The sequence below is a fragment of the Procambarus clarkii genome, chromosome 92 (genome assembly GCF_040958095.1).
Source record: "Procambarus clarkii isolate CNS0578487 chromosome 92, FALCON_Pclarkii_2.0, whole genome shotgun sequence".
Taxonomy (NCBI): domain Eukaryota; kingdom Metazoa; phylum Arthropoda; class Malacostraca; order Decapoda; family Cambaridae; genus Procambarus; species Procambarus clarkii.
The window spans coordinates 12,890,505-12,916,038 of NC_091241.1; the positions used below are offsets into that span (position 1 = coordinate 12,890,505).

The 25,534-nt window shown below is 44.6% G+C and overlaps 1 protein-coding gene and 1 non-coding gene across 2 annotated transcripts in view; both read right to left on the bottom strand.

Moving 5' to 3' along the window:
- LOC138359661 (uncharacterized) overlaps positions 1 to 25,534 on the bottom strand; it is a 136,421-nt gene that overhangs the window by 101,742 nt on the left and 9,145 nt on the right. The window lies entirely within an intron of this gene.
- TRNAT-UGU (transfer RNA threonine (anticodon UGU)) lies at positions 218 to 289 on the bottom strand. The gene has a single exon. It is a non-coding gene; the product is annotated as a tRNA-Thr (tRNA).

The window sequence follows — 25,534 nt, forward strand, 5'->3', positions numbered from 1 at the left end:
TTGTATTCACCTAGTTGTGTTTGCGGTGGTTGAGCTTTGCTCTTTTCGGCCCGCCTCTCAACTGTCAATCATCTGTTTACTAATTACTTTTTATTTTTCTCCACATCACACACACACACCCCAGGAGGCAGCCCGTGACAGCTGACTAACTCCCAGGTACCTATTTACTGCTAGGTAACAGGGGCATAGGGTGAAAGAAACTTTGCTCATTTGTTTCTGCCTGGTGCGGGAATCGAACCCGCGCCACAGAATTACAAGTCCTGCGCGCTATCCACCACGCTACCAGGGCCCCCCTGTGTGTGTGTGTATGTGTGTGTGTGTGTGTGTGTGTGTGTGTGTGTGTGTATGTGTGTGTGTGTGTGTGTGTGTGTGTGTGTGTGTGTGTGTGTGTGTGTGTGTGTGTGTGTGTTGAGTGTGTGTGTGTATGTGTGTGTGTGTGTGTGTGTGTGTGTGTGTGTGTGTGCGTGTGTGCGTGTGTGCCTGTGCGCGCGTGTGTATGTGTAATGAGGGGATGAAAGGCTTGAAGGAGAGGGGAGAGAGAGAAAGAGAAACACGGACTCTGAGATGAGAGTGGGGTAGGAAGTGAGGGATTTAGCGAAGCAGGAAGGGGGGCAAGTGAGGGAGGGAGGGAGGTGAGGGAGGGGAGAGTTAGGGATGTGGGAGAGGACATGGGAGAGGGAGAGATGAGGAGGCTATTGTGATTCTCTCAAAAGTGTAAGAGTTTACCCTTTGGAGTTACTGAGAGGAGGGGAGAGAACGTTTTTTTTTTTCTCTCTCTCTCTCTCTCTCTCTCTCTCTCTCTCTCTCTCTCTCTCTCTCTCTCTCTCTCTCTCTCTCTCTCTCTCTCTCTCTCTCTCTCTCTCTCTCTCTCTCGAGTCCCTACACTAACTTCCAGTTCTGAATATAATTTGCATAATGCCTGCCTTAACTTATATAATAGGAGGGGAGTATGAAGAGGGAGCAGGCAAGACCTGTGTCCACCTTGTCTCTAGCCTCTAGGAGCTCCTTCCTCCATAACCAAGTACCTGGTCTTATTTACTTAACTTCCAGCATGGCTGAGCACTTAAGTGTCCTTCTGGGTGTGACTTAAGTGCTGTAGTTGGGGAAGATAAGTTGCTGGAGTTATATCTCATAAAGATACTTTTTTGAGTATATATTAATTGTTATTTGTGGTCTGTAATAGTGCTTAACTGTTTGTGCATTGTTAGGTTGCTTGAAGGTGTTGTTTGTCTTGTCTATATATTGAGAGCATTAGGATTGACAATGCACGAAAGATCGAATCTTTTTTTAAATATAATCAGACAATTGCCATAGAGATGCTGACCAATAGCAACACCGAAATAATGCACAGATACCACCACAGTAGACGATGAGACATAAGGTACCTTGTATCTCTATCTCTATAAGGTATCTTTAGATACCTGGTATCTCTTTCTCTATAAGGTATCTCTAGGTACCTTGTATCTCTATCTCTATAAGGTATCTTTAGATACCTGGTATCTCTTTCTCTATAAGGTATCTCTAGGTACCTTGTATCTCTATTTCTATAAGATATCTTTAGGTGACCTGTATTTCTGTAAGGTATCTCCAGGTACCTTGTATTTTTTATCTCTATAAGGTATCTCTAGGAATCTTAATCTTTCGCTTGGCTTGGCTTGGGTACAGACACAGGTTACGACTTCGTGTTTAGTACGTTCTCGCAAATCAAAAGACCGCGCTGGATATATATATATATATATATATATATATATATATATATATATATATATATATATATATATATATATATGTGTGTGTGTGTGTGTGTGTGTGTGTGTGTGTGTGTGTGTGTGTGTGTGTGTGTGTGTGTGTGTGTGTGTGTGTGTGTGTGTGTGTGTAAAACACTGGAAGGTTCCATAGTGGCAGAGAGTTCAATAATTTCCTATGCAAGCTTCCTCAGCCACTTGGGGGGGTGGACGGTAGGGCGATGGTCTCGCCTCATGCAGGTCGGTGTTCAATCCCCGAACGTTCAAATGGTGGGGCACCATTCCTTTCCCTCCGTCCCATTCCAAATCCTTATCTAGATCCCTTCCAAGTGCTATATAGTCGTAGTGGCTTGGCGCTTTATCCTGATAATTCCATTTTATCCCCATGAAACCATAAGAGGCTCGTGAATTCAAATATATAATTGTGAATTCATTGAAGTCTCACGTTTTTTATTCATGGGGAATTTCAATAATTAGAAAATCAACTGCAATCCAATTTTTGTTTGTAATGATGTGGAACTGAAAAATAGACTCTATACACAAGTGGTCGAGGCAAGCATCGTGAATTGGGGCCCAAGATCTGGAACTCATCCTCAGGCAGTACACACAGACACATACATACATACAAACATACATGCAATAAGAAATACATACGTCTCACGTGTCTCACCAGTATAGACAGTTGAGAGGCGGGACCATGGAGCCAAAGCTCAACCCCCGCAAGCAACAATATGTGAGTACATACATACATACATGTATACACTTAATCACACAATATGTATTTCCCTCTCATGGCGGATCTAAACCAAACTAAACACAGATATACATAAACATGTATTAATGGCTTGAAAAATAATTTATATTTTTGTCACAAATAACATGGAATTGTAATAGTATTTTTCATTCTGAATCCAAATATATTGTTAGTTTTTTGTATCACGCAAAGTTTTCGCCTAATACATGGCTCATCCGCCAATAAATCGTATATTTACAAATATATTACAAAGTAATAACAAAAAAAAAACATTTTTAGATAAAGGGTGATTTTTGGAGAATTCCTGATATATAGTAGTGGGTTTGGGGACCTTATGCCTGGTGGGGGTGGGGGGGGGGGGAGGGAGTCCACCAGCATCAGCAAGCATAGTAGGATTCTTTTTGTCTTAATGTCCAGTTTTTCATTTTTTTTTAATTTAGTTTTTTTGTTTTTAGAGAAACATTACATCCCAAGTCTCTATGTGAACCTAGACCTTTACATACTAAATCACCATAGTTCACCATTGTCTCTGATTTCCCCCCAAAATAAGTCTTTTAGTAACATTCTTTAAAAAAAAAATCATGTTTTTTTTCAACAAGTTCAACTTCTTCTTAAACTTTTCATCTGGTATTGTCTCCCTAATTTAAGGACCCCACAAAACTGCCCTCCTTTATTTTTGATCCATAAAGCTGTGATTAAAAGGAAAGTTCTGTATTCTGTATTGATCAAATATATGTTTTGTAACCAAATAATTACAGAAAAAAATGTTGCTACATAAAACTTTATGTGACAGAAAAATTAAGATTACAGATTTTAATTTATCATAAATAATTATATAATGTTCAATAATAAATGTATTAACTAATATATCGAAATGGAAACAAAAAAATCATATGCTCGAAAAATTATCATAATGAATTATAAAATTTAATGTCATAGTTATACCAATTAAACTTAAGTAACAAAGATACTCAAGGTATATCCCTATCTAGTTATCTAAAGATACTCAAAACTCAGTTTACTTACGTGGGTATACATCTTCAACACCTTCAGTAAACTTACCTGTGGCATAAACAAAACACTTTATTAAACTCCTGAACAATGTAAACAATTCTAATATTATTTTTAGATCAGTCATTGCAGACTCACTCAACATTCCTGGCCAGTTTACACCAATTAATAGTCAAGAATATGAAATGAATGTGGCCGTAATTGAGGAATATCAAAATATAAATGAATCTAAACTTTTAATGAAGTGAACATATCTCTCCTTCAAATCTCCTTGAGTATCATCTTGGAATATATAATGAGGAATATATTAATCCAAGATTTTTAGAATTATTAGAGGTTAATGAGTGAATATTAATGTTGTTATGAGTGAATTAACTCATCTTGACACAGGATTTAGATTACATCTCTAGTGTCCTTTATTGGTCCTTATAACTGTGAGTTATTCACTCATAGATTGTAGGTACTCAAGAAACCACTCATTGTACTCACAAAAAACCTCATAACTTGTAAGCAACAGCTCACAAGAGAGTGTGAGTCATCAGAAGAGTGAACCACTCAACCACACGCGTGCATACACTCTCCTTGCACTCAACTGCACTCAATCAAGGCCTTAAGAACAGTCGCCACACATTCCCGACTTGGAAGAAAAGGATAAAAAACCCATCAGGAGAAATGTCAGAGTTGGAACTCTGTCTCATTATAGAGTTGATTACTCTAAGGGATGGTCAACTCGTGCGGGACTTTCATGCCCATTATAGGCCTGTGTCTGTCTCCAGAGTGGTGGTGCGTGAGTGGGGGGGGGGGGGAGGGAGAGAGATAGATTGGGAGAGAGAGAGAGAGGTGAGAGAGAGAGAGGGTGACTGAGAGAAGGGAGATAGAGAGACTATGTCATCTCTGTCAAGAAATTATCCGTCTGGAACCCCTGATGCTCTGCAGATTTTGCAGATGACACATGGGTGGTAGGTGACTGTCATAGCCAGTTAAGAAGGGTCTGACCCATTGTCACATCTTTAAGATGAGAATTGCTTCTAATTCTGAATTCCAGCGACTCGGATGAAGTCTGAAATGGGTTGTTTGTTTTCCAGGGAGTTTACAAGTGTTTTTTTTAGCAGTTTATGTTTTCTCAACTTATACACAATGTTGCCATACGGTTTTGAACGTGTTGCAACATTGCATCAATGAAACGTTTGTAAAAATAATGGTGTGGCTACATTGTGTGTTTGCTGGGATTGTTATTGGGATTGTTTGCTGGAATTGTTTGCTGGGATTGTTTGTTTGTTAATATTTCACTTTATCGTCAATAATACATCATATTAACGTGACGAAACATAATGAAACTTAACCTTTTCCTAACCTATCCAAACTTTAACCTAAAGTAACCTTAACTTTACCTATCCTAACCTTACCTAACCTAGCCTATCCAAACCTTAACCTAAAGTAGCCATTGACCTATTCTAACCATGGATAGAGAGTAGATAATAGCACTGACTATGTAGTCGTTTCCAATCCATTCCCTTGAGCGGATCTCCTCCCTGAGATTGGATTCTGAGATTCTGGATTGGAATCTGAGATTGGATTCAGTTATATGTCTGTCAATAAAAAATTTGTTATAGGTCAAAGCTTTTGCATTAATCCAGTGAACAAGATGCTTTACTTGCTAATGAACAAGTAAAGCATTAGAAGTTTGACTCGGCCTAATAGAATATTTGTGTTGGTTCAACCGCTTGTCCAAGAGTTTACCAGACTGGCCAGCTGCTTGTCCAAGAGTTTACCAGACTGGCCAGCTGCTTGTCCAAGAGTTTACCAGACTGGCCAGCTGGTCGTCCAAGAGTTTACCAGACTGGCCAGCTGGTCGTCCAAGAGTTTACCAGACTGGCCAGCTGCTTGTCCAAGAGTTTACCAGACTGGCCAGCTGCTTGTCCAAGAGTTTACCAGACTGGCCAGCTGCTTGTCCAAGAGTTTACCAGACTGGCCAGCTGCTTGTCCAAGAGTTTACCAGACTGGCCAGCTGGTCGTCCAAGAGTTTACCAGACTGGCCAGCTGCTTGTCCAAGAGTTTACCAGACTGGCCAGCTGGTCGTCCAAGAGTTTACCAGACTGGCCAGCTGCTTGTCCAAGAGTTTACCAGACTGGCCAGCTGGTCGTCCAAGAGTTTACCAGACTGGCCAGCTGGTCGTCCAAGAGTTTACCAGACTGGCCAGCTGGTCGTCCAAGAGTTTACCAGACTGGCCAGCTGGTCGTCCAAGAGTTTACCAGACTGGCCAGCTGCTTGTCCAAGAGTTTACCAGACTGGCCAGCTGGTCGTCCAAGAGTTTACCAGACTGGCCAGCTGGTCGTCCAAGAGTTTACCAGACTGGCCAGCTGGTCGTCCAAGAGTTTACCAGACTGGCCAGCTGGTCGTCCAAGAGTTTACCAGACTGGCCAGCTGCTTGTCCAAGAGTTTACCAGACTGGCCAGCTGCTTGTCCAAGAGTTTACCAGACTGGCCAGCTGGTCGTCCAAGAGTTTACCAGACTGGCCAGCTGGTCGTCCAAGAGTTTACCAGACTGGCCAGCTGGTCGTCCAAGAGTTTACCAGACTGGCCAGCTGGTCGTCCAAGAGTTTACCAGACTGACCAGCTGGTCGTCCAAGAGTTTACCAGACTGGCCAGCTGGTCGTCCAAGAGTTTACCAGACTGGCCAGCTGGTCGTCCAAGAGTTTACCAGACTGGCCAGCTGGTCGTCCAAGAGTTTACCAGACTGGCCAGCTGGTCGTCCAAGAGTTTACCAGACTGGCCAGCTGCTCGTCCAAGAGTTTACCAGACTGGCCAGCTGGTCGTCCAAGAGTTTACCAGACTGGCCAGCTGCTTGTCCAAGAGTTTACCAGACTGGCCAGCTGGTCGTCCAAGAGTTTACCAGACTGGCCAGCTGGTCGTCCAAGAGTTTACCAGACTGGCCAGCTGGTCGTCCAAGAGTTTACCAGACTGGCCAGCTGGTCGTCCAAGAGTTTACCAGACTGGCCAGCTGGTCGTCCAAGAGTTTACCAGACTGGCCAGCTGGTCGTCCAAGAGTTTACCAGACTGGCCAGCTGGTCGTCCAAGAGTTTACCAGACTGGCCAGCTGGTCGTCCAAGAGTTTACCAGACTGGCCAGCTGGTCGTCCAAGAGTTTACCAGACTGGCCAGCTGGTCGTCCAAGAGTTTACCAGACTGGCCAGCTGGTCGTCCAAGAGTTTACCAGACTGGCCAGCTGCTTGTCCAAGAGTTTACCAGACTGGCCAGCTGCTCATCCAAGAGTTTACCAGACTGGCCAGCTGGTCGTCCAAGAGTTTACCAGACTGGCCAGCTGGTCGTCCAAGAGTTTACCAGACTGGCCAGCTGGTCATCCAAGAGTTTACCAGACTGGCCAGCTGGTCATCCAAGAGTTTACCAGTGTAAACTTTATCACACAACTTACAAGGCATCTAATACACACGACCACCAGAAACAACATGGGAATATTTTATCTATATATTATTCATTTGCATTTTCAAATGTGTCATTAGTGTTAGACTTCACATGGGTCGTTCCAGAATTGCCAGGGATGGTATTGAAGTGCGACTGAAACAACTGAACCTGAACAAATCCACAAGGGCCGTGAGGAGGATTCGAACCTGCGTCCGAGAGCATCCCAGACGCTGCCTTAATCGACTGAGCTACGATATGGTAAAAGGAGTTGAAACCGAAGTTCTACTGAACTTACTGGATCCTGCAGCCTCTCCGAGACACAATCCAGGGTTTTACACAACTCCCCCCTGCACCCGAGCTATGTCAATAGGCCGTTCTCCCTCTTCGCCTTCATTACTTCATAAAACCCTGGTTTGTGCCTCGGAGAGGCTGCAGGATCCAGTAAGTTCAGTAGAACTTCGGTTTCAACTCCTTTTACCATGTCGTAGCTCAGTCGATTAAGGCAGCGTCTGGGATGCTCTCGGACGCAGGTTCGAATCCTCGTCACGGCCCTTGTGGATTTGTTCATTTGATGAATCACGCAATTGTGATTTCTGTGTGTAACTGAACCTGACTTCCCTAGAATAAAGGAGAGAGAGGGTGACATGATAGAGATGTAAAAAATACATATGGGGACTGACAGAGTGGAAATAGATGAAATGTTCACATTGAATACGAATGAAACAAAGGAACGTGGGTGGAAGCTTGAAACTTAGAAGAGTCATAGCAATGTTAGAAAGTTTTCATTTAGCGTGAGAGTAGTGGAGAAATGGAATGAATTAAACGAGCAGGTTGTGTTATAGCAAACTCTACTCATAGTTTTAAAAGTAGATATGATAGGGAAATATGATAGGAGTCATTTCTTCAAACAACCCGTGGCTAGAAAGGCGGGGTACAAGAGCTAATACTCAATCCTGCAGGCACAAATAGGTGAATACACACACGCACCCTCGTGGATTAACAGTTGAGAGGCGGGACCAAAAAGCTGAAGCTCAACCCTCGCAAACACAATTAGGTGAGTACATAATAATTATTATTTAGTGGCAGAACAAAATATTCATATCTGGAAACAATATGATTTCCTCTGATCTTGAATGTTCCTATTTTACCAGCACGGGGGCAGATTCACGAAGCAGTTACGCAGGTACTTACGAACGTGTACATCTTTCCTCAATCTTTGACGGCTTTGGTTACATTTATTAAACAGTTTACAAGCATGAAAACTTGCCAATCAACTGTTGTTATTGTTATAAACAGCCTCCTGGTGCTTCGCAGCTCATTACTGTTTAATAATTGTAAACAAAGCCGCCAAAGATTGAGAAAATATGTACAGGTTCGTAAGTGCTTGTGTAACTGCTTCGTGAATCGGGCCCCAGGGGGCTGTTGGTACGATATACCCACACCTGTACAGACTAGGTGACACCAGCGTGCAGGTAATGCCCTGGGAGCAGGTGTTCTGACCCCTTCACATGTGCCAACACCTGTCTCCAGTGAACAAGAACAGAAGAAGGTGCTGCTCCTACAGCTTCCTGCGATGAAAGTCAACTCTTGGTTATCAATAAGTTGGGCGATAAACTCATTGTGAAAACCAAGGACCCAAAAACGGCCATGGAGGCAATATTGATCTGCCATCGCAGTCTTGCAGATACCAGTAAATGTGTGTTCAATGAAGATACGGGAAGTTAGTTGAAGGAAATACCACTGCAAAAGACCTGTGGGTCAGAATGTCTAGGGAGGAAATTATAATAACCAATAAAAAATCCCCAGCATGAGGAGCTGTAATAGCAAGCGGACTCTGCCCTTGACATTATATCAAGCTTTATACAAGCAATATTTTCAACTAATGGACTTTTTTCCCTTGGCACAGCCATTTATCTTTTGTGAAAGCCATTCTGGTGGAAGTGACTGGAGAAATTACCTCCATGAATGGCTTCTTCATTAAACATGAATGTAATATAATCCTTCAAATGCATAAGTAGAGTATTTTTAACTAATTCACTAGAGGCAATGATGATGTTACTAATACCTGTAATCCTGTGTTAATGTTTTTTTAATTTCATTTTTTATATTATGCATCCGATACCCATCCCGTGGGTGGTGGAGGAGAGGGTTACATGGGTACATAATGGGTTCACGAACTGAATCACATAGTTCGTTTAGCTAAGCAAGTGACAGTCTTGTGAAGCGAGTTACACATTGTTAATGTTACATACACATGTATACATATACACAGCCGTGTACATAAATACATGTATATATCAAAAATCATTTTATATCACAAGTGATTCAACAAGAGGCTCACAACAGTCACTATACAAGGCACTTTACATCTATGGTGAGTGACACAGTTACTAGTCTTGCTCCACACCCACCCAACTGGGCGGCAGCTTTACAGTCATGTGCTCCACACCCACCCAACTGGGCGGCAGCTTTACAGTCATGTGTTCCACACCCACCCAAAAGGGCGGCAGCTTTACAGTCATGTGCTCCACACCCACCCAACTGGGCGGCAGCTTTACAGTCATGTGCTCCACACCCACCCAACTGGGCGGCAGCTTTACAGTCATGTGCTCCACACCCACCCAACTGGGCGGCAGCTTTACAGTCATGTGCTCCACACCCACCCAACTGGGCGGCAGCTTTACAGTCATGTGCTCCACACCCACCCACCAGGGCGGCAGCTTTACAGTCATGTGCTCCACACCCACCCAACTGGGCGGCAGCTTTACAGTCATGTGCTCCACACTCACCCAACTGGGCGGCAGCTTTACAGTCATGTGCTCCACACCCACCCAAAAGGGCGGCAGCTTTACAGTCATGTGCTCCACACCCACCCAACTGGGCGGCAGCTTTACAGTCATGTGCATGCATTACCTACAATAAGCAAATTTTGGATACTTGGCTAAGATTCCCGGCAGCACATCATTACAAATGAAGTATTTACACATTTCTTGGACACCACTGATGGTGTTATCTCTGAATTTCAGAATTTTTTCACATTCCATTATATAATGACGCAAAATATGCGAATAGTTCTGCTGACAGAGTTTACATTTAGTCAAGTCTGCTAGATTTGACTATGTTAATGTTAGTCTTAACATCACAGCAGATGTTAGTCTTAACGCCGAGGCAATAACCTAATTTGCATCATATTTACTTCTACTAGAGTTTAATATTTATGTCAATCAATCAGTCAATCAATCGGTCTATCAATCAATCAGTCAATAAATCTATCAGTCAATCAATCAATCAGTCAATCAATCAGTCAATCAATCGATCAGTCAATCAATCAATCAGTCAATCAATCAGTCAATCAATCAATCAATCAATCAATCAGTAACTTTATTAATAAATGTCAGATTTGATAACATATATTTGGGTTAATTTACATAAAATTTACAGTGAATTTACATAAATTACAGTAAATCTACAGTGTCTTAAATTATACGTTAAGGTTAAGTGTACATTCATGTATATGTGTATAAGTCATACACATACACAAGTATACATACACAAGTCAAGCTATGTGTATAATATGTATATACGAATCCAAGCATGTATAAACATATCTGTTTATCAGATATGTTTTGTACCTTGATTGTTTCATGCGTAGGTTAAACATGTATATGAATGAGTCAAGGTGGATACATAGGAGCTGCCTCGTATGGACCAATAGGAGCTGCCTCGTATGGACCAATAGGACCTGCCTCGTATGGACCAATAGGAGCTGCCTCGTATGGACCAATAGGAGCTGCCTCGTATGGACCAATAGGAGCTGCCTCATATGGACCAATAGGAGCTGCCTCGTATGGACCAATAGGAGCTGCCTCGTATGGACCAATAGGAGCTGCCTCGTATGGATCAATAGGAGCTGCCTCGTGTGGACATATCGAATGCCTTCTTGATGACTCTCAAATACTTTTATTATGAGGGACGTTAGTGCAACTGGTCTATAATTTTTTACCAATGCTTTGCTCCCTCCCTTGTGTAGAGGGGCTATGTCTGCTGCTTTAAGCACATCTGGTATCTCCCCCGTGTCCAAGCTCTTCCTCCACACTATACTGAGTGCCTGTGCTACTGGCACTTTGCATTTCTTTATAAATATTGAATTCCACGAGTCAGGCTCCGGGGCTGAGTGCATGGACATGCTGGCAATCTCCCTGCTTAAATTATTCCTTCTTTGTATGGAAAGTCTAAGTGTCTGCCTAAGCATTTCCCTCATTTTTTTTTTCTTCCTTTGTAGTGTGGTCTGCGTTCTCTCCCTACGTTGGACCTCTTTCTGACTTTCCTCAAAGGAGCATGTTTCAGACTTCAAATGCTTCAGAAGTCAGTTTTTCTATTCCTTGTGTAAGATTTTTATTACTTAGAACATTTTCCCATTGAATGTTTGTAAGTTCCCTGTTTATTTTCTCCTAGGCCCATATGGGCCTGACAGCTGAGTAGACGGCGCTTCGGATTCGTAGTCCTGACGTTCCGGGTTCGATCCCCGGTGGAGGCGGAAACAAATGGGCAGAGTTTCTCTCACCCTGATGCCCCTGTTACCTAGCAGTAAAATAGGCACCTGGGAGTTAGACAGCTGCTACGGGCTGCTTCCTACGGGAGGAGGCCTGGTCGAGGACCGGGCCGCAAGGACGCTAAGCCCCGAAATCATCTCAGGATAACCTCAAGATAATCAATCATTTTATTATTAAAATTGAATTTACTAAATAACCCTTCTCGCTTGCTGTATCTCTTAGGCCTACTACCTACTATTGTTATTAATGTTAGTTTGTTAGTTTGTTAGACACATGAGGGTAGGCACTGACCGCAGGGGGGGCGGGGAGTTCACTACCACTAACCAGGGTCGCAACAGCTGACGACATCTGAAAGTGACGGAAACTTTGTTGACTAGTAGTTCCAGGTTGGTTAGTTCTGCTAGTACTAGTGTTACTGTGGTTAGTGTTGCTAGTACTAGTGTTACTGTGGTTAGTGTTGCTAGTACTAGTGTTACTGTGGTTAGTGCTGCTAGTACTAGTGTTACTGTGTGGTTAGTGCTGCTAGTACTAGTGTTACTGTGGTTAGTGCTGCTAGTACTAGTGTTACTGTGGTTAGTTCTGCTAGTACTAGTGTTACTGTGGTTAGTGCTGCTAGTACTAGTGTTACTGTGTGGTTAGTGTTGCTAGTACTAGTGTTACTGTGTGGTTAGTGTTGCTAGTACTAGTGTTACTGTGTGGTTAGTGTTGCTAGTACTAGTGTTACTGTGGTTAGTGCTGCTAGTACTAGTGTTACTGTGGTTAGTGTTGCTAGTACTAGTGTTACTGTGGTTAGTGTTGCTAGTACTAGTGTTACTGTGGTTAGTGCTGCTAGTACTAGTGTTACTGTGGTTAGTGCTGCTAGTACTAGTGTTACTGTGGTTAGTGTTGCTAGTACTAGTGTTACTGTGTGGTTAGTGCTGCTAGTACTAGTGTTACTGTGGTTAGTGCTGCTAGTACTAGTGTTACTGTGTGGTTAGTGTTGCTAGTACTAGTGTTACTGTGTGGTTAGTGTTGCTAGTACTAGTGTTACTGTGTGGTTAGTGTTGCTAGTACTAGTGTTACTGTGGTTAGTGCTGCTAGTACTAGTGTTACTGTGTGGTTAGTGTTGCTAGTACTAGTGTTACTGTGGTTAGTGCTGCTAGTACTAGTGTTACTGTGGTTAGTTCTGCTAGTACTAGTGTTACTGTGGTTAGTGCTGCTAGTACTAGTGTTACTGTGTGGTTAGTGTTGCTAGTACTAGTGTTACTGTGTGGTTAGTGTTGCTAGTACTAGTGTTACTGTGTGGTTAGTGTTGCTAGTACTAGTGTTACTGTGGTTAGTGCTGCTAGTACTAGTGTTACTGTGTGGTTAGTGTTGCTAGTACTAGTGTTACTGTGTGGTTAGTGCTGCTAGTACTAGTGTTACTGTGGTTAGTGCTGCTAGTACTAGTGTTACTGTGGTTAGTGCTGCTAGTACTAGTGTTACTGTGGTTAGTGCTGCTAGTACTAGTGTTACTGTGGTTAGTGTTGCTAGTACTAGTGTTACTGTGGTTAGTGCTGCTAGTACTAGTGTTACTATGGTTAGTGTTGCTAGTACTAGTGTTACTGTGTGGTTAGTGTTGCTAGTACTAGTGTTACTGTGGTTAGTGCTGCTAGTACTAGTGTTACTGTGGTTAGTTCTGCTAGTACTAGTGTTACTGTGGTTAGTGCTGCTAGTACTAGTGTTACTGTGTGGTTAGTGTTGCTAGTACTAGTGTTACTGTGTGGTTAGTGTTGCTAGTACTAGTGTTACTGTGTGGTTAGTGCTGCTAGTACTAGTGTTACTGTGGTTAGTGCTGCTAGTACTAGTGTTACTGTGGTTAGTGCTGCTAGTACTAGTGTTACTGTGGTTAGTGCTGCTAGTACTAGTGTTACTGTGGTTAGTGTTGCTAGTACTAGTGTTACTGTGGTTAGTGCTGCTAGTACTAGTGTTACTATGGTTAGTGTTGCTAGTACTAGTGTTACTGTGTGGTTAGTGTTGCTAGTACTAGTGTTACTGTGGTTAGTGCTGCTAGTACTAGTGTTACTGTGGTTAGTTCTGCTAGTACTAGTGTTACTGTGGTTAGTGCTGCTAGTACTAGTGTTACTGTGTGGTTAGTGTTGCTAGTACTAGTGTTACTGTGTGGTTAGTGTTGCTAGTACTAGTGTTACTGTGTGGTTAGTGTTGCTAGTACTAGTGTTACTGTGGTTAGTGCTGCTAGTATTAGTGTTACTGTGTGGTTAGTGTTGCTAGTACTAGTGTTACTGTGTGGTTAGTGCTGCTAGTACTAGTGTTACTGTGGTTAGTGCTGCTAGTACTAGTGTTACTGTGTGGTTAGTGCTGCTAGTACTAGTGTTACTGTGTGGTTAGTGCTGCTAGTACTAGTGTTACTGTGGTTAGTGCTGCTAGTACTAGTGTTACTGTGGTTAGTGTTGCTAGTACTAGTGTTACTGTGTGGTTAGTGCTGCTAGTACTAGTGTTACTGTGTGGTTAGTGCTGCTAGTATTAGTGTTACTGTGTGGTTAGTGCTGCTAGTACTAGTGTTACTGTGTGGTTAGTGCTGCTAGTACTAGTGTTACTGTGTGGTTAGTGCTGCTAGTACAAGTGTTACTGTGGTTAGTGCTGCTAGTACTAGTGTTACTGTGGTTAGTGCTGCTAGTACTAGTGTTACTGTGTGGTTAGTGCTGCTAGTACTAGTGTTACTGTGTGGTTAGTGCTGCTAGTACTAGTGTTACTGTGTGGTTAGTGCTGCTAGTACTAGTGTTACTGTGGTTAGTGCTGCTAGTACTAGTGTTACTGTGGTTAGTGTTGCTAGTACTAGTGTTACTGTGGTTAGTGTTGCTAGTACTAGTGTTACTGTGGTTAGTGCTGCTAGTACTAGTGTTACTGTGGTTAGTGTTGCTAGTACTAGTGTTACTGTGGTTAGTGTTGCTAGTACTAGTGTTACTGTGGTTAGTGTTGCTAGTACTAGTGTTACTGTGTGGTTAGTGTTGCTAGTACTAGTGTTACTGTGTGGTTAGTGTTGCTAGTACTAGTGTTACTGTGGTTAGTGCTGCTAGTACTAGTGTTACTGTGTGGTTAGTGTTGCTAGTACTAGTGTTACTGTGGTTAGTGCTGCTAGTACTAGTGTTACTATGGTTAGTGTTGCTAGTACTAGTGTTACTGTGGTTAGTGTTGCTAGTACTAGTGTTACTGTGGTTAGTGCTGCTAGTACTAGTGTTACTGTGGTTAGTGCTGCTAGTACTAGTGTTACTGTGGTTAGTGCTGCTAGTACTAGTGTTACTGTGGTTAGTGCTGCTAGTACTAGTGTTACTGTGTGGTTAGTGCTGCTAGTACTAGTGTTACTGTGGTTAGTGCTGCTAGTACTAGTGTTACTATTTAGTTAGTGCTGGTAGTACTAGTGTTACTACTACTAGCTACTAGTGATAGTTGCTATTTAGTTAGTGCTGGTAGTGCTAGTGTTACTATTTGGCTAGTGCCACTAATGCTTCAACTGCTACTACTAGTCTACTATTATTAACTACTAGCTTTACTCAAATTGGCTTTACTGCTGTTACGACTTTGTGGTATGGAGGTACAGTGGTACACCACTATATATATATATATATATATATATATATATATATATATATATATATATATATATATATATATATATGTGTGTGTGTATATATATATATATATATATATATATATATATATATATATATATATATATATATATATATATATATACCCAAACATGAGGGAATATTTAGTTCAGTCTTTCTCAGTCCCATCTGTCTCTCTTGGAGCCCTGCCTTCCCTCCTACCCTTTATCTCACTCCTCCTACCTCTACCCTACCTTCCTACCTCCTCCTCACCCACCCCGTTACCTCTCTCCTCCCTCCCCAGGAAGGTCAGTAGAGTACTGAGGTTTACACAGGTGTGTGTGTGTACTCCAACAACCCAGAGAACAGTTTACAGCAGTTTATCCTGTTGCTCATCTCTCTAAAAGATTGACTTAATACCAACTTTCTCTGAAGGTGGTTCTTGCATTGTGGTCGTGTTTGGCCACAGAGCCTTGTTCCCTCCGGTTTGACGCGTCTTGTAGCAGTGACTCCGTGCGGCAGCGAGGCCGTGCAACCTCCTGACACATTGCAACTTGTATCAATAGCCAGAATCAGAAACTATATTCGTGGCAACTTCTGCATATTGTAATGTGAGTGAACAGCTGTCTAAATCAAACGTACATATATACACACTGATTACCTTACGATTTCAATGGTAATATTTCAGTAAAACACACGAGTAGTATACCAGCATTTGGTATATCGGGAACAACGTGATACAGGAGCAGCAGTTGGGCAGTTTTCCACCCCAAATATAAGCCTCGTCAGCAGGTAATAATGGGGGAAATGAGCACTTGGACGAGACAATGGACTATTGCTGCACAACGCCCTCGTCCTCCACCCAATGGTGTGTGTGTGGCGGTGTTTGCTTATCCCGTCTCCTCCTTTGTGATTTTCCGGATATTAATTCTTTCGTATCCGGATCATTTGGGATAATGTTGGGCTGTTAGCAATCGATTTTTCCGGACACTCTTCTTGTCTTGGGATCATTGGAGGAGGGGTTCAGACCCCCCCTCCTCATCCCTTGCAGTGTGGTGCTGCATCAGTGAAGGCACTCACCACCACACGCACTTAAGTGCTTCAAGAATCATATCAGTGGTAACATTCTCCGTATTATCCTTCATCTACTAAACCTGGTCCTTCGAACCACACCGTGCCAACTACCTCCGCCGTTCTAACCACCACCGACACAAACTGTCTCAAACACCCTAAAACTCACTCAAAACATCCATTACAACGGGACACTCGAGGCAGAACGGAGGAACAGACGAACAAACAATGGATGTAAAAGAACACAACATTAAAAAAAACACAAACAAAATGTATTTGAAGGAGAAAGCGACCACAAAGAACAACCCAGTTTGGTTGTAGCGCCGATGCCAAGCGAAATAAAACATGCCAGCCACAGTTGATTAAAACACAGCGATCATCCCCCCCCCACACACCATCAGGAAAAATGCCCACCAAACACCAGGATAATGATGTATTAAGTCGGGAAACACAGCAATACTGACGTCGCTGATGGAGCAGGGCAGCTACTCCAGACCTTCTGCTCTCTCAGCAGATTCTGTGCTTCATCAGCAGACTCTCTGCTTCACCAGCAGACTCTCTGCTTCACCAGCAGACTCTCTGCTTCACCAGCAGACTCTCTGCTTCACCAGCAGACTCTCTGCTTCACCAGCAGACTCTCTGCTTCACCAGCAGACTCTCTGCTTCACCAGCAGACTCTCTGCTTCACCAGCAGACTCTCTGCTTCACCAGCAGACTCTCTGCTTCACCAGCAGACTCTCTGCTTCACCAGCAGACTCTCTGCTTCATCAGCAGACTGTCTAGACTTCTGGCCCGTCTTCTGAGTATATTACACCACATTATATACAGTACCAAAGTATACCATACCACGGAACATCACCCTAGACTATACCGTACCACACCGTACCGTACCACACCGTACCGTACCACACCGTACCGTACCACACTGTGCCGTACCACACCGTACCGTACCACACTGTGCCGTACCACACCGTACCATACCACACCGTACCATACCACACCGTACCGTACCACACCGTACCATACCACACCGTACCACACCGTACCGTACCAGCCCACCAAAACAGCCAAGATAACCCCTCACATTCTCGGGTAGTCACGATAAAAACATGGCACTGTACCCCTGTACCTTTGCACCGTACAAAGATGAGGCAGTGAGGTGTGAGGACGGGTGGTTTATGAGGCAGTTATGAGGGATGAGGCGACGTACCCCTCCTGGTACCTTGCCAGTGAGGGGGGGGGGGGAGGGGGAATGAGGGGACACTAATGTCTCTAATTAATGATAGTTTCGACCCGAGTCTTCCCCCTACAGTGCCCAACTGCTGCGGTAGTTAACATGACGGCCACATAATGTGGAGGGGTGCCAACATATGTTGTTAGGGGGGGGGGAGAGTGCTTGTAGGTAGCTGTTTACAACGTTCATCAGACAGATGCTGGAGTATGCAGCATCGATATGGAGGCACAACTTGTTAAAACATAAAGAAAACTGAACTGGACATGATCTAGACATACAAAATACCTAAGGGATAAACTATAGGTAATAGATACAGTGAATCAACTCACGATAGGACGATAAATTCAGAGTAAATTAGTGAAGGAAATAGTATAGAGGCGACGTAAATTTGTAAAACTTTTACAACTTTATAGTTGTAAAAGTTGTAAAAGATATGACACGAAATGCTGTTGAAAGTTGTTATATTTGTCGAGCATCATTTTGAAGGGCTGTGGCCCAGGAGCTGAAGCCAAGGCAGTTGAGACAGGAGTTATACAGGTAGACATGCAAACATACATAGAATATACAGGCAGACATACAGAAGACACAAAACACACACATACAGTACAAGGCATACAGACAAACATAAAACATACAGTAACCCCATCCTCCTCCTAACATAGTACTCTTTGTAACTATGTACACCATAGTACAAACATTGACGTACTAAGCAGTTAGACAATAGAACTTTGCACTATTCACTTTTAAAAAGAGTTCGTAAAAATTAAGCTAAAAAACAAACTTAAATATTCCTAAGCCTAATATAACACACACACTACTATAACAGTAGGGGCATCGTAGCCTGGTGGATAGCGCGCAGGACTCGTAATTCTGTGGCGCGGGTTCGATTCCCGCACGAGGCAGAAACAAATGGGCAAAGTTTCTTTCACCCTAAAATGCCCCTGTTACCTAGCAGTAAATAGGTACCTGGGAGTTAGTCAGCTGTCACGGGCTGCTTCCTGGGGGTGGAGGCCTGGTCGAGGACCGGGCCGCGGGGACACTAAAGCCCCGAAATCATCTCAAGATAACCTCAAGATAACCACACACATATATGTGTACTATACTATATGTACGTGTAACTATACTATGCTATACTCTGTGGCCGCCCCATACCCTTGGGTTGGCCACAGAGGGGCCAGATAGCGGAAACTGTCGTAAATGCTTACAAGATAACTTCCCGATAACTTGAAAAATATCCTACATCTTGAGAGATACCAGAGCTTTTCCTAAGAAACCTATATGATAGATATTTTCTTCTTAGCTGATTAAACTCCTCCTAGGAGCTAGAGCTTCCCCTGGCTCTTTGAAAACTAGATGTGACAGCTCCTCATGATGGATATTTTCCATTGGCAATCCCAAATTTCTCCATAGGCAGACATCTGAATGTTCAAGGCCCCTTGGTGTGGCTTCATAAATGATTTCATCTGTCATAGCTCACAGAGAACAAAAAAGGTCACCTGTGCGCGATGTAACATCTGTATCAACGACAGGTGTTCTTCATGTTGCTGCTGTTTGTAGGAAGATGTTGTTGTTGTTAAAGATTCGCTACAAGGAACAAAGTTCCAAGTAGCACGGGCTATGGTGAGCCCGTAATAGAAGGAAGATGTAGAAATACAGATGTATATTGTTACAGCTTCGTCCTAATAGGTTCAGAGACCTACTCTATAAAGCCATTACAGTGGATACGGTTTAAATCGACCGCTTCGCCCCCCCCCCCACCATGCTCATAGAAAATACCATTGTCCCTCAGTTTACTCTACTGTGGCTCAGTTTACTCCAATGTGACTCAGTTTACCCTACTGTGACTTAGTTTACTCTACTGTGCCTCAGTTTACTCTACTGTGACTCTATGGAACCTACCCACAATCCGTTTTCTTTATCTCTCAATTAAAAACAAACAATTTGGTCTTCCCAGAAACGTCTGAACCCAGGCAAACAATATAACCTAACCTAACCTAGCCTAACCTAACCTAACCTAACCTAACCTAACCTAACCAACCTAACCTAACCTAACCTCACCTAGCCTATCGAGGCCCATGGATAGACAACGTCAATATTTCGGTGCTTAATTATTTTCTAACTGGTCGAATTTTTAACGAATTCGTTTATTTCATTAAAATTCAACGTGTTGCATTAGAATGCAAGTCCCTTTAGTCTTCACACTCCAAGTAATGGCTGCACCACCACACAGGACCACCACCACAACACAGGACCACCACCACAACACAGGACCACCACCACAACACAGGACCACCACCACAACACAGGACCACCACCACAACACAGGACCACCACCACAACACAGGACTACCACCACAACACAGGACAACCACCACCACAACACAGGACCACCACCACAACACAGGACTACCACCACAACACAGGACCACCACCACAACACAGGACCACCACCACAACACAGGACCACCACCACAACACAGGACTACCACCACAACACAGGACCACCACCACAACACAGGACCACCACCACAACGCAGGACCACCACCACAACACAGGACTACCACCACAACACAGGACAACCACCACCACAACACAGGACTACCACCACAACACAGGACAACCACCACCACAACACAGGACCACCACCACCACAACACAGGACTACCACCACAACACAGGACAACCACCACCACAACACAGGACCACCACCACAACACAGGACTACCACCACAACACAGGACCACCACCACAACACAGGACTACCACCAGAACACAGGACCACCACCACAACACAGGACTACCACCACAACACAGGACCACCACCACAACACAGGACTACCACCACAACACAGGACTACCACCACAACACAGGACCACCACCACAACACAGGACCACCACCACAACACAGGACTACCACCACAACACAGGACCACCACCACAACACAGGACTACCACCACAACACAGCACCACCACCACAACACAGGACTACCACCACAACACAGGACTACCACCACAACACAGCACCACCACCACAACACAGGACTACCACCACAACACAGGACCACCACCACAACACAGGACTACCACCACAACACAGCACCACCACCACAACACAGGACTACCACCACAACACAGGACTACCACCACAACACAGCACCACCACCACAACACAGCACCACCACCACAACACAGGACCACCACCACAACACAGGACCACCACCACAACACAGGACCACCACCACAACACAGGACCACCACCACAACACAGGACTACCACCACAACACAGGACTACCACCACAACACAGGACCACCACCACAACACAGGACCACCACCACAACACAGCACCACCACAACACAGGACCACTACCACAACACAGGACCACCACCACAACACAGGACCACCACCACAACACAGGACTACCACCACAACACAGGACCACCACCACCACAACACAGGACCACCACCACAACACAGCACCACCACAACACAGCACCACCACCACAACACAGGACCACCACCACAACACAGCACCACCACAACACAGGACCACCACCACAACACAGGACCACCACCACAACACAGGACTACCACCACAACACAGGACTACCACCACAACACAGGACCACCACCACCACAACACAGGACCACCACCACAACACAGGACCACCACCACAACACAGGACCACCACCACAACACAGGACTACCACCACAACACAGGACCACCACCACAACACAGGACTACCACCACAACACAGGACCACCACCACAACACAGGACTACCACCACAACACAGGACTACCACCACAACACAGGACCACCACCACAACACAGGACCACCACCACAACACAGGACTACCACCACAACACAGGACTACCACCACAACACAGGACCACCACCACAACACAGGACCACCACCACCACAACACAGGACCACCACAACACACCACCACAACACAGCACCACCACCACAACACAGCACCACCACAACACAGGACCACCACCACCACAACACAGGACCACCACCACCACAACACAGCACCACCACCACAACACAGGACCACCACCACCACAACACAGGACCACCACCACCACAACACAGAACCACCACCACCACAACACAGGACCACCACCACCACAACACAGGACCACCACCACCACAACACAGCACCACCACCACCACAACACAGGACCACCACAACACAGCACCACCACCATAACACAGCACCACCACCACCACCACAACACAGGACCACCACCACCACAACACAGCACCACCACCACCACAACACAGCACCACCACCACCACAACACAGCACCACCACCACCACAACACAGCACCACCACCACCACAACACAGGACCACCACAACACAGGACCACCACCACACAGGACCACCACAACACAGCACCACCACCATAACACAGCACCACCACCACCACCACAACACAGGACCACCACCACCACAACACAGCACCACCACCACCACAACACAGCACCACCACCAACTCTTCACTCACAAAGAACTGTAGTCTCTTATCTCTGTACCAGACGCTATAAAAATCTTCACTATATATTCTCTTTGTGTGTAAAAGACTAAAAATACTTTTATTAACATACTCAAATACTTTGTTATTTACAAAGACGACTCCACAAAGAAAACAAAATACGCAAATTGAAACTGTAAAATATTTACATCTCCCGTGTCCATGGCAAGCGTAGATAATTTACTGTGCTAAATTTGCATGTGGGAGCGAGTACGTACGAATTATGGCAACTTGTGTTAGGTGGAACTATGGCAACTGTTGTCAGGTGGGACTATGGCAACTTATATCAGGTGGGACTATGGCAACTTGTGTCAGGTGGGACTATGGCAACTTGTGAAAGATGGGACAATGACAACTTGTGTCAGGTGGGACTATGGCAACTTGTGTCACGTGGGACTATGGCAACTTGTGTCAGGTAGGACTATGGCAACTTGTGAAAGATGGGACAGTGGTAACTTGTGTCAGGTGGGACTATGGCAACTTGTGTCACGTGGGACTATGGCAACTTGTGTCAGGTAGGACTATGGCAACTTGTGAAAGATGGAACAATGACAACTTGTGTCAGGTGGGACTATGGCAACTTGTGTCACGTGGGACTATGGCAACTTGTGTCAGGTAGGACTATGGCAACTTGTGAAAGATGGGACTATGGTAACTTGTGTCAGCTGAGACCATGGCAACTTGTGAAAGATGGGACAATGGCAACTATTGTCAGGTGGGACTATGGCAACTATTGTCAGGTGGGACTATGGCACCTTGTGTCAGGTGGGACTATGGCAACTTGTGTCAGGTGGGACTATGGTAACTTGTGTCAGCTGAGACTATGGCAACTTGTGAAAGATGGGACTATGGCAACTTGTGTCAGGTGGGACTATGGTAACTTGTGTCAGCTGAGACTATGGCAACTTGTGAAAGATGGGACAATGGCAACTATTGTCAGGTGGGACTATGGCAACTATTGTCAGGTGGGACTATGGCAACTTGTGTCAGGTGGGACTATGGCAACTTGTGTCAGGTGGGACAATGGCAAATATTGTCAGGTGGGATTATGATAACTTGTGTCAGGTAGGACTATGGCAACTTGTGAAAGATGGGACAATGGCAACTTGTGTCAGGTGGGACTATGGCAACTTGTGAAAGATGGGACAATGGCAACTTGCATCAAGTGGGACTATGGCAACTTGTGTAGGTAGGACTATGGCAACTTATGAAAGATGGGACAATGACAACTTGTGTCAGGTGGGACAATGGCAACTTGTGTCAGGTAGGACTATGTCAACTTGTGAAAGATGGGACAATGGCAACTTGTGTCAGGTAGGACTATGGCAACTTGTGTCAGGTAGGACTATGGCAACTTGTGTCAGGTAGGACTATGGCAACTTGTGAAAGATGGGACAATGGCAACTTGTGTCAGGTGGGACTATGGCAACTTGTGTCACGTGGGACTATGGCAACTTGTGAAAGATGGGACAATGACAACTTTTGTCCGGGAGGAATATGGCAACTTGTGTCAGGTGAGATTATGACAACTTGTGCCAGGTAGATACTATGGCAACTTGTTAGGTGGGGGAATACGGGCACTTGTGTCATGTGGGGATTTTGATAGCGTGGGTAGTATGGCAACTTGTGTCAGGTGAGATTATGGCAACCTTTGCCAGGTAGAGACTATGGCAACTTGTTAGGTGGGGAATACGGGCACTTATGTCATGTGGGGATTTTGATAGCGTGGGTAATATGGCAACTTGTGTCAAAAGACACAATGGCAATGCATTACGTGTGGAATATGGCAACCCGTGTAAGGTGAGGAATACAGAAATTTGTGTCGGTTGACGACAGTGGCAATTCGTGTCAGGTGGAGACTATGGCAAGTTGCGTCATGTATGAACAATGTCAACTTGTGTCAAATATGTAATGGGGCAACTTTTAGTGACATTAAACAGGTTTCTTTCTCTCTTCACCCTGACAAAGGTTATCCACACATGACATAATTTACATTATCAAGCTTCATCTCATGTGAATCTGGATCATGATCACTCATATCTGGATCATGTCCCCCTCTGTTTTAATTTTTTTTCAGTTTTCACTGATATTTTCTTCTCCTACCACCCCTATTCTTTTGGTATGTGTGTATATATCTAACTTTACTTAAAAATTTCATTACACAAAAAGGGTTACAACATTGGTTACATGCAGGGTACAAGGCTGCTTGTCACAAGTTGTAGAGCTCCTCCAGCTCCTCAGATGGCGGGCAGGAACCATGGATGCAGTGAGCACTTCCTCTCTGGATCGCCACACTAAGGCGCTTAAAGAGGAAACTGGCGGCTCTAGGGTCTCTTGTTGTTTCAATTGGTTTAGAACCCAACTCCTTCAAAAAACTAGCAGCCCTTTTACCCCAGGCACCAAGTGTCTCTGAGGCAATGGGGACAAAATTGTAGTGGTGATGAAGGTCTCTGTATTTACGAAACTTGTCTGCTTCCCGGTGATTGGCAGCTCCTCCTGCCTGTGCAGCACTGAAGTCAACATAGGTGTTGGCTAAAGTTGAAACACAAGTGTAGTCCCACACCAACTGTCTACCATTCTTCCAGGGGTTCACCGTGATCCCGTCTGAGCGACCGACAGGCTCATCAGAGTTGCGGGACATTAGGTAACGGGGCTCTCTCTCTGCTGGACAACCGGCTGTGGTAAGGCTTCTCTTAATAATGTCATTAACCTCGCCGTGTCTTGCATGCCATCCTCCTGTCCTTTGGCAGAGAAGGCCATGCCGTCCGTATCTGTCGGCCTCTGCCTCGCCGCAAATACACCTGTATTCGGTGTGGATTGGGGCAGCGAGGCGGAGAGCCACGGCAATTCGGAGGGCCTGCGGTGTGAGACGGGTGCCGGTTGCTGACATTGGGGTTGCTAATAGGAAGTCACCTGCATGGGGAGCTGCTACAGCTTTAAGTCGGGGAGTGTCATGTGGTGTTGTCGCAGCTTCTTGGTCGACAATGGGGCGATCCCAGCTGGATTGCTTATGGGCTTCAGAAGGCGGTGGTTGGGGTGCTGGTCCTGCGAGAGAGACCCATTTGGTTGTGCAGTCTGTAAAGCTGGGATCATGTACCCCGGCCTGTTGACCTAGGTGCTCAGGTAAGATTTCCTTCACCGGGTTGTCAGACGCCACTGAAGAGGACATGAACGCTGGTACAGCAATTTGTGTTGCTGTGCGAACGCCGAGGCCCCCAAGTCTAACAGGAAAGGAGACCTGTTTCCACTGAGTCGTTGAAAGAAAGGTTGAGGGCTTTTTCTAGCATTGATTTCAGCAAGCTGTCGTACTCTATATAAAAAAAGAATCAAATTATTATTTGTCTTCTGTTAATGTATTCATTAGAGCGATAAAATGTAAATTTATTTGGGTGTTAATAGTTTTAGAAAAAGTTATAATTTCCTACATAAACAGACAGATGTAATTAACGAATTGATGGTAAAGTTCTGTTTTAAAGTTTCTATTTTGTGTTTAAACAGATACAGAAGTTGAGATTTTTCCTAATGGGCTCATGGTACCTGTGTATGGGCTCATGGTACCTGTGTATGGTCTCATGGTACCTGTGTATGGTCTCATGGTACCTGTGT